At 47.6% G+C, this 10776-nt stretch overlaps 1 protein-coding gene across 8 annotated transcripts in view; it reads left to right on the top strand.

Moving 5' to 3' along the window:
* Positions 1-10776, top strand: part of antxr2a (ANTXR cell adhesion molecule 2a) — a 78491-nt gene that overhangs the window by 49158 nt on the left and 18557 nt on the right. The window lies entirely within an intron of this gene.

The raw sequence follows: 10776 nt of genomic DNA, 5'->3' as shown, positions 1-10776 counted from the left end.
TCCTCTCGTCTGTTCCTCGCTGGGGGACGCGTGGGCCGAGCGCGTTGCATTGTGTGTGCAGGTTAATAGTATTATCCAACTCACGGCTGCTGAGCTCTGCTTTCATTGGACGGCCGCACAGACGCCTCCTCCTCCCACTAACGGGGTTCCAGCAGAAACGGCCCAAGTGTCTGAATTCTCGCTCCAGACCTGGTTATGTTGTTTCAAATATCGGACTTTTGTCAGAAAACCACCGTGTTTTTGTCAGGCATTGAGCTGCTTTTCAATCATTTGACTCTGCTGTGGAACCACCTGGTCTTTAATCATCATTTGAGGCCAAACTAAAGAAATGAGACAGAAAAACAACAGGATGTTAGACATTTCCCTGGAGATTCGCTGGCCGGCCGGCTGGAGCGGACAGGTGCTGCAGGTCTGTGGTCCGTGGCGCGCCTCCTGTGGTCGGGTCCCCCTGGCTGGGTTGTGCTGAAGGGGGTGCCGGTCTGCCCCCCCCATGACCTCGTCTTTTTCATGTTTTCATAAAAATTGTGTTGTTCATCTGTCACCCACACCTAGGTGTATAAAATTTGTTCCTCACATTTGACCCCTCCCCTGGGGGGTTGGTGAGCTGCAGAAACCATTTGGTGGATTACACCCCCTCCCATCCCTGTTTGAGCTGAGTGTTTAGCAGGGAGGCATTGGGTCCCACTTTTAGAGTCTTTGGTATGACTCGGCCTGGATTTGAACTCACGACCTTCCAGTCACAGAGCGGACACTCTACCACAGGGCCACGAAGTTGTGAAGTTCTGGCTGCGTTGTGCTGAATGGGGTGCCGGTCTGCCCCCGCCCCCGGATGTGAATCTGGCTTTAGATTCGGGATGTTGGGATGGCGTGAAGGCGGAACGCTCTCTAACACCGAGCCTCATTCAGCCCAGGCAGTTTGAGGATAATGACTGTAAACAAACGGAGAGCATTGGCAGCCGCTTTCTGGCCTCGGCGCTGCATTTTTACATTGTGAGCAAACGGGTCACATTTTCGTGGGAAATGTTGTCGTCGTAGAAACGCAGCTCAAGTTCTCAGAGAGTTTCCTCAATAGCAGACGGTCTGTGGTGTTCAGGCCAGCAGGAAAGCTTTTGTCGTCTTCTTCAGTGTGCAGACATATTCACGTCATTTGGAGAACGCGGGGAGCTGAAGTGAGAATGTGCAGCATTCCTCTAAAAGACAGAGTCCGGCAGAGGAGGATCCTAATCCACTGATGAAACGTCGAACGCCACAACACGGACCAACAAGGCGCCACTGCTGGATATGCGTGTGCTGCAAGCTGGTCGCATGGAAGCCGTCCAACGCACAGCGCCCTTTTTCAGAGGAGGAAGTGAAAACGTGCGGCCGCAGCGCGAGGTGAGGAAGGACGAGGCTTCATCCCCCCGTCTGCAAAGCAGAGCACCAAGAGCAGCCAGCCAGCAGATGCACACTCACTCATGGTTTCACACGTCGTCTCCATGAATTCACACGGCACACGGAGGATGGTGGGAGCATCTCTTTGAAACTAAGAAAAGCCGTCAAACTGTATTGTTCCGTGTTAAAACAAATGGCTGATTGGAGCCAAAACAGGAGGAATCCTTGCTGCTCTGCAGCGTTGGCAGAAGGCCGCTCCGCTCTCCCACAGCTGTTTCAGAGCATAATTTGCTACCTTCATGTCTGTTGAGACAAACATGCTAATGTGCTCCTAACACGTGCTGAAGGAAAGAGCCCAGGGAGGCCTCCACGCAGGATATGTCTGCTTCAGGGCAGGCAGGAAGTGCACCATCACACTTTTCACAATAAAAGACCCTAATCGGAAGCAAACAACCAGGCAAATGATATTAGGCCTGAAGAAACGGTGGGAGCGCATGAGATGTTTTAATTAACAGGCTAAGTGGAAAGAAAGCAGAACGCCCCAAATAATGAAGTGTTGAAAGAAGAGCTGAAGCCGAGGTGGGCAGTTTCCCGGCCAGCAACCAGGCGGCAGAAGTAGCGTTCAGCCTCTCTGAGCAGCGGTCAGCCTCTCTTTGAGCAGATCTGCAGGCTGTTTATCCAGTCAGGAGCTTTGGGAACAACATTTGTGTTGGTTCAGCTGCAAAGACGGTGAAATGACAGAACCACCCAACTCAGTTCAGCAGAAAACAGCCAGATGAGGAAGGTAAAGCAGCCCTCCAGCTGTGGCCCAGGTGCATGCTGGGAGTCCATAAGAACACGTTTTGGGATGCTCTGTCCTCTTACATTCTAGAAAGAGAAACTTGTTTCTGGTTTTACATACGTTTGGCTGTTTGATGCCTTTCTAAAGAACTGGAGCATGAATGAAAGCTGAGTGCATTGGTCTTTTTCAAACCGGAGCCGTGTCTGAGGCAGTGAGGAGAACGCCGTCCGGATCAGAACCACAGGACGATGTTGCTCAGGTCCAACTCTCCGTGTCACAGCCGTCACATCGCCCGGGGCCTTTGGGCGTCCGCTGTATGCGCTGCAGGAAGGGGAGGGGCCCTGCGCCTCGTTAGTCCTGTTCTGTTGGCTGTCCGGAGGCCCCGCCCTCACAGGGAAGTGACAGCTTTAGCTGCCCTCCTCACCAGATCCCTGCTCTCCACCTTAACCCAGGAAAGTAGGGCAGATGTCCACGTGGCTGGGTGTAAATGTGATAATGACCCCCATGAAGCCCCCCCTACAAGCAGGCTCTGCCCCTCCTCCATCTGCGGTTTGGACCTGGCCACGTGACCCCCGCCCCCCTCAGTGCACCCATGAGGGGAAGCTAATTGTTGTTGGTGGCAGCCGGTTGGATAGGTGGGGTGGAAAGTGGCAAACGGAGAGAGATGCGGCGGTTCACCTGACGGACGCCGGCGTCTTGAGTCTGGCTGCTGCCGGGCGCCGGGCAGAGAAAGCCGTTCTTCTTACTCGTGGCCGTCGGCTTTGGCGCTTTGGCCGGCCCATTTTCCTGCCCATTAGCTGATGGGGGCGCCGTGTTTGGGTGGCCGGGGCTGGTACCTGCACCCCCCTGCCCCCCCTGCTCCTGCAGCTGATAGGATGCGATCTGATGTCCTGCCGGTGCCTCTTTTCCCAGCAGCCCTCAGACCGGTCAGAGCGGCGATGGGTCGCCGTGCGCCGAGCCGTTTCTTCATCACCTATTAAAATCAAAGCGCGGCGGCGGTGGTGGGGGGGGCGCCGGGAACCCAGCTTTAATTAAATGACATTATTGTTAACGTCAGCAGCGCCGAGGCTGCTGCCTCCTCCACCATGTTGTCGTCCTCTTCACCTCTCCCCCCGACACACCCGGGGAGGCGGGGGGTATTCTAATGCTGCCCCCTCCCCTGCACCCGCTCAGAAAGATGGAGTGGGGAATGCTGGGAATATGTTCACAGTGAATATTCAATGAGGCGGCCGTGCTTTGTGTACATGTATGTAACGCCGTGACAGCGCGCTAATATGCAGTGAAGGCCCCCCCCTCGAGCAGCTCCACGTAACCTGATCCTCCGTCAAAGGTTTGGGTTTGATTACAGACATCAGGTTATGAATAAACATGTAAACATGGGCCTCAGTGTGGCGCTTTGAAAGTTTCTAGGCTCCTCCCCCGGGGGCCCCGCCAGGTCCATCCTCAGCATTGCTATTGTTTTCTGCTGGTGGGTGGGAAAAGGAGGCGAGCAGCCCTTCAGAAAGCCTCCCCCCCCCAGGTCTTTGTGAAGGGGCCGGTGAAGTGTCACTAACAAGGCTGCATTCACGCAGGAACTGGGTCTCTGTGACCCCGCCTCCCCCGCCCTGTTGCTCCCATTCAGACCTGCTGTGGGGAGATAACCCCCCCAGTGCGGAAGGCGTCCGATTCCAGCCTGAAACACACGTCCAGCTCAGTCTCTAGTGCCTGAGCCTAAAGGACGCTCTTGGCTTTATTTCGGCCCACCGACCTCAGCGGGCTTCTGGAAAATGCGGCCCCCCCATGCGTCTCTGATGGGTGTCCTGTGTGGTCACTCTAACGGGCCCCCCCATGCTGAGGACATGTAAACTGGTGGTCAGTGAGCATTTAGGTGAATTAGCGGTGTCCCTGTCAGTGGCGGTGAAAGTTAACTCCTTCCTGTCTGCTTAATCCCGCTAATGAGCTTCAGCACCAGCTGCCTGATGGGAAACCAGACTCCAGCCACCTGTGGAATTCCTCTGGACCCCCCAGCTCATGCGGGCGGCTGTGCCAGGTCACCTGGAGCTGGGACTCCGGGTCACCTGGAGCTGGGACTCCGGGTCACCTGGAGCTGGGACTCCGGGTCACCTGGAGCTGGGACTCCGGGTCACCTGGAGTTGGGACTCGCCACCGCCGCTGCCAGACTTCTCCTGAGGCTTCTAAGCAGAGGCAGAAGCTGGGATGGTGACGTTTGGACGTCTGTCGTGGTCTTTCCCGCTGAAAGCCTCTGTCTCTGTGTGCCGTCAGTCTGGAGGTTGGATCTTCACTCATTCGTCTGACTGGAGCTGAATTCTCCATGAATTAATTGAAGTCTTTCATTATTGATTGGTAGGAATAAAGGCAGATGTGACGGGAGTCTGCAAAGTGCTGTGTCGTCTGATTGAGAAGGTTGTTGAAGGGTTTCCAGATGTGGCCGCCGCCGCCGCCATGTAGAGGCTCTTCCTGTCGGGGTCGTGTCTTTAGTTCTGTTAGGCCTGGAAAAAGAACTTTGTACAGATATTTGATCAAAATGTCAGTTCATATTCTGATAGATGCATCTGATGTTAACGATGATTTTCTAAAACAGCTTATTAACCTTAATGATGGAGAGATCTCTTACAATTGATAGGTTGTCTCCCCTTCAATTAGTGTGAGTAATGGCAGCACTGATTTACTTCATGCTGACGTGCTGAAAGTGCCGCTCTTCTTCACCCATTCTTCTGTTTTTGAACCACAGCAGCAACACAGACCTTTAAAGGAGGAAACTGTTTCTTTGTTACTGTCAATGAGATCTCAGAAAGACAAATTCATCACAGAGGAGGAAAAAAACAAGTGGGATCTGTTCTGTCGGCTCGCCTGTCCGTCTGGGAGCGAGCGCTTCAATCCCACTGTTGAGGAGCACAGATGCACATTCGGTCCCGCCTTCTCCACAGTCTTAATAGTGTTAACCCGTCAGCTGTCCCCAAACCGAGGACACAAGCATCTCCAGTGTTTTCGCCGCTAAGCCGGATTTTCACTCTTCCTCGCAGCCAACACTTCCCCGCTCCTCTTCAGCACCACCTCACCCTCCTCCCTCCTCTTCTTCTCATGCTTGCTGCCTACACTGAAGTCTCTGTTATTTCAAAATTCAGCTTTGGTCACAGAGAAGATCCCCCAGCACACAAAAATACACACAGAAATACACACAGACACACACACATACACTCAGATACACACACATACACTCAGATACACACAAATACACTCAGATACACACAAATACACACAAATACACTCACATACACACAAATACACACAGATACACAGATACACTCAGATACACACAAATACACTCAGATACACAAAAATACACTCAGATACACACAAATACACTCAGATACTTTCAGATTCACACAAATACACTCAGATACACTCAACACACTATACACAAGGTAATAAAGATCAAATAATAAATATATCAAAAGGAAAAGTGGTTTTAAAAAGTTTTCTTATTGCGCATGTTGCAGACATTAAAGATACAACATGTCTATAAACATACTAACATACAACATGTCTATGATCATACAACATGTCTATAATCATACTAACATGTCTATAATCATACTAAAATTCAACATGTCTATGATCATACAACATGTCTATAATCATACTAACATACAACATGTCTATAATCATACTAACATGACTATAATCATACTAACATGTTTATAATCATACCAACATGTATATAATCATACTAACATACAACATGTCTATGATCATACTAACATGTCTATAATCATACTAACATGTCTATAATCATACCAACATGTATATAATCATACTAACATACAACATGTCTATGATCATACAACATGTCTATGATCATACAACATTTCTATGATCTATGATTTTCAATTCCGGTTCTGGGTTACACGGCAGGGCGCGTGGCGTGCCTCTCTGCGAATACAACTATCTTCAAATTACTTAAAAGGTTGATTTTCAAAAAAGAGAGCTGACCATGCCCCCGAAGAAACCCCAGGAATATGAAGACCTCAAGAAGACTCTTGACATTATTCAAGAAACGCTGAAAAGTTTTATGGAACAAGTGTCGGCTAAGCTAACGCCACTCTGGGTTATGATGGAAGAGTTCCGAAGATTTCGGGCTCAAAACGAGCAGCGAGAAAACCAGGTCGAGATTCTGGAGAAAAGACTGGACGATGTGGATCAGCAAGTAAGGATGAATAATGTCATTCTCACTGGAGTACCAATCAAGCCTCGAGCGAAGCTGAAAGCAGCAGGAGCCAGCACTGCTAATGCTAGCGCTAGCGTAGCTAGCAGTGCCAATACGGAGATCTGTGCAGTGTCTTTGGAAAAGCAAATACATTCATTTCTCACATCTAAAGGGATTTCCCTGGATCTCAATACCATCGAGACCTGCCACCTGCTCCCCAGGAGAAAGGAGACGGATAAACCAGCGATCCTCATCAGGTTTGTGAATCACAAACACAAGCTAGCTTTGATGACCCAAAGGAAACAACTGAAAGGTTCGTCTGCTTATCTGAACGACCATCTGACCAGAAGGAATGCTGAAATCTCAAAACGGATTGAGAGCAGATTGAGAACACTTGGGTTAAAGGCTGCAGGATTTACGTCAAACCGCTCGGTCCAGAGGACCGGTCAAAGGTTGTGGTCGTGAACACCATGAAAGACTTTGAAAAGTGTTTGATCACGGTTGTCTGAAACAACATGGAGTAATAAACCGAAGAGCCAAATAATTTCAAGAAATATGACACGTGGATTCATCACTTTACGTAACCTGAATAACAGCAGAGTTCTGACCTGCAGACAACTTGACCTCAACTTTCACAGTCGCTGATATCAGCTGAAGAAGGATACGGACCTGAATCTAATGTCTGCAGACATAACATCCAAGAGAACTATAAACTCTGTTTAAACCCAGGAGATCAGCTGTTATCAGTAAAAGAAGAAATACCAACCTTGGACAATCGACAGTTATGGACCCTTTTTATTTTTCCCCTACAGCATTACTTTATTATAAAAAAAAAATAAATAAAAAACAATTAAAAAAAGTAAAACAAATAATTAATCACTTATTGAAAATTGTTAAATTGATTGACTTTTAATGATATTACTTTTGCACATGTTTTTAACTTTTGATACTTGATGAAATTTTTGCTATGAAAATTCCTGAAACAGTGTTGTCTGGTTTAATAATATAGTATTATGTTTTATTCATATGCATGGCTTTTATAAGTAACATAAGCTGCATATAGTTCAGATGACTGATCTGCATTTGCCATGTTGATTTCTAAAATAGTTATTTTTGACGTAATACTTAAGTAATTCATCTTTGTCATGTGCTTTATCGATATCTTATGATTTTTAATTCTGTCTGATAAAAACCGGGAACCGGATATTGATAAATCATGTAATAAAATGGTTATAGTATAACAGGGTGGGATTATATAAGTTCGCTTCCTTCCACTCCCTTTCAAGCAATATTTATTAATATGTCTAATTATCCTAAGTTTGATTAGTTACGGTATGAATGTATAACTGATGTTTATATTGCTGTTGTGTATTATTTCTACTTAATTGCTTGAAATAAACCATTTCAAATCAAAAATCAAAATGATCATACATGTCTATGATCATACAACATGTCTATGATCATACAACATATCTATAATCATACTAACATGTCTATAATCATACTAACATACAACATGTCTATAATCATACTAACATACAACATGTCTATAATCATACTAATGTCTCAAAGTGAGCATCAGAGCATTGCAGATCTCCAGATTTCACACATTTTCTCCTTGATGCCGCTCATGCCTCACATGGAAACGGTCTTTCCGTTATTCTCAGCCTTGACTTTGCTGACTCTTTTGAGACCCCCCCCCCCCCCCCCCCCCCTGCACAACAGAACTTTGACACTGTTTATGGGGCCGTATCGCCTCCAGGATTTCTCTGTGATGGTTTGCTGTTTGCAGCATTTCACCCATGATTGAGCTGCTCAAACCCTCCGTGTCCTACGTTTCTCTGCCGCCGCTCCTCCTCATCCCGTTAGTCGCTTCCTTCCCTCGCCGTATCTGCTCCGTCCTCCTCACCGCCTTTGTCTGACTTTGTCCTGCCCTCCGTCTTTCACACTGCGCCTCCATTCGTCTCTGTCCACTCGGATCGGGACGAGGAGTGCCGCGCTCCTTTGACAGTGCTCCTAATTAAGACGTAAAACTGTGGGCAGCAGGTTTCTGAAGGTTACACTGTCTGTACTGCGAGAGCTGATAAAGAATGGAAGCGCTGATGACATGTGACGTTTTGGGCTGAGATGATGCAAACCGCTGCTAATGAACCCGGAGCTGCTGAGGAGCCGGTGGAGCCTCTGAGTGCACGTGCGTGTGTGTGTGTGTGTGTTTGCAGGTCTCGCCCCTGTGGCCTTTGCGACATCAGAGCGTTTGTGTCGCGTGCACAAGAAGCTGCGTCTCGACTAATCTGCACATTTTCTGTAAAGAGATTCAAAGCGCCCTCAGATCTGCTGCACATTTGAAATGATTTAGCAGAAAGTGTGTCAAATTTAGCACCTTAAACTTCACTGTTTTGTTGTGAATTCAGTTTATTTTATGTTTAATTGAAAAAAATGTTATAATTCAAAAATTTCTATCTTGATTATAGTTTACAAAACAGTCAATGTTTAGACCTAAATGTTCCTTTGTCTTAATTTAGGTTTGTTTGTTTGGAGATTAAATATTCCACTAAAAAGGAAACATTGAGCTGTTTGCCCAGCTGCCCAACAGAAAGGAAGGAAAAAGAAAGTCTGAACCATAATCACCTCAAACAGGCATAATTCTCATCATTGTCGTCATTTATTTCTTTCTAAAGCACCTTCCACTAGCCGCCAAGGAGACCCAAAGTGCTGAACACGTGGAGAACAAAACCTACAAGAATAAAAAGCATAAAAGCAAATTAAAACATTGAAGAGACATAAATAGAAAAGAATAAAAAGCATAAAACCAATTTAAAAGAGATTACAAGCAGGGCTAGGCTGATGCTAAAACTCTGAAATGGAGGAACTATTCTTTTGTAAAACTCTCCAAGAGCGTGACCTCTCTAGTTTCCAGTTGCAACTGATTCCATAGTTTAGGAGCCATCGCAGCAAACACAGGCCCCCACGAAACCTCCGTTTGGCTCTGGGAACCATGAACACACGCTGGTTGGTGGAACGTAAGGACTTTAGGGAGGAATATTTAAAAAGCAGACTGGAGAGGTAAGAAGGTGCCTGCCAGAGACTTAAAGTAAGGACCAGAATTTGAAGAAAAAGCAAAGATTGCACTGGCAGCCAGTTCAAAGAGGCCAAGATCAGTGTCATGTGGTCAAACCTCTTTGCCCCACAAACAAATCTGCTGATGAAAGCTTCCTTTTTGTGATGCGGTTAAGGCGCTGCATGTGGATCCAGACAGCAATGCTTTGCTGATTCCAAGATGGATTTTTATGAGCCTGGTAACTTTAAAAAACCACATAAATGCTGCAAAAAATATATTTTCTGTTTCAACTGTGTTATCTTTTGTCAAAAGCTCTCCTGCAGTTGTACTCTCATGCAGGGTAGCGTTGTCTTGAAGTTGAGTCCTGGCAACTGGACTTTAATCTTCTTCCTTGAAACATTTTGCTGCTTGTCCAAGAAGCTTCATCAGAAAGTCAACGTGTGAGTAATTAAAAAAAAAAATTATTTTAGGAACAGAAAATGGTCACAGCACTGCTTCACATACCAGCTCTACACTTAGGAAAATACCCTTTCAGACATCCTTCTTAAACATTTCCATGTTTAAAATAGGTAAAGTCCCTTTTTTGTGTTGGACACAAACAATGGCGGCTGTGTTATCTTGTGTTGAAAAAAGAAAAGACACTTGCTCAGCGAAGTTCAGCAGCAGTCTGCAGCGGTTTACGACGGTCAGCGACGCTCTGCGGTGGTCTGCAGCGGTTCGTGGCGGTCAGTGACGCTCTTAGGCGGTCTGCGGTGGAAAGCGACGCTCTGCGGTGGGAAGCGACGCTCTGCGGCGGTCTGCAGCGGTTCGCGGTGGGAAGCGACGCTCTGAGGCCGTCTGCAGCGGTTCGCGGCGGTCAGCGATTCTATGAGGCAGTCTGCAGCGGTTTGCAGCGGTGCCTCTTAGTTGTGAGCCGAGTTGACTGGTGTGAGCGTCTGAGCCCAATCAGAGCCCGAATGTGAGGCACTGGCTCTGGCCATATGCAGGCTTCCCACCCCTCCTCCCTGCGCTCTCGCTGGTGTTGTGAGTACACGAGTCATGACTGTTGGCTGTGGAAACGCTCTGACTCACATAACCCCTCACAAAAGATCAGGCCAAGCTCTCGCAGCCCAGACCGAGCCAGGCCGTCTCTGCATAAAACTCTAATTGATTTGATGGACTTGTGTGTCGTTCACACCCATTCCCCAAACAAACAGTCTTCCCAGGATTCATCTCCATGAAGACAGAGCCAGTGAGCGTCTGAAGAGGAAGTGCTGACCTGTCAGATTTCACAGCTGGGTCTTGGGGGGGGGGGGGGGGGGCTTGTTGTGCAACAATTTATCGTCCTGCAAATATAGTCTCCCTTTACCGCTCTTCTAC

This window comes from Oryzias latipes, chromosome 9 (assembly GCF_053564925.1).
Source record: "Oryzias latipes strain Hd-rR chromosome 9, Olatipes_Hd-rR_3.1".
NCBI classification, from domain to species: Eukaryota; Metazoa; Chordata; class Actinopteri; order Beloniformes; family Adrianichthyidae; genus Oryzias; species Oryzias latipes.
The sequence above is the reverse complement of the archived record's forward strand: the minus strand, read 5'-3'. Positions and strand labels throughout refer to the sequence as shown.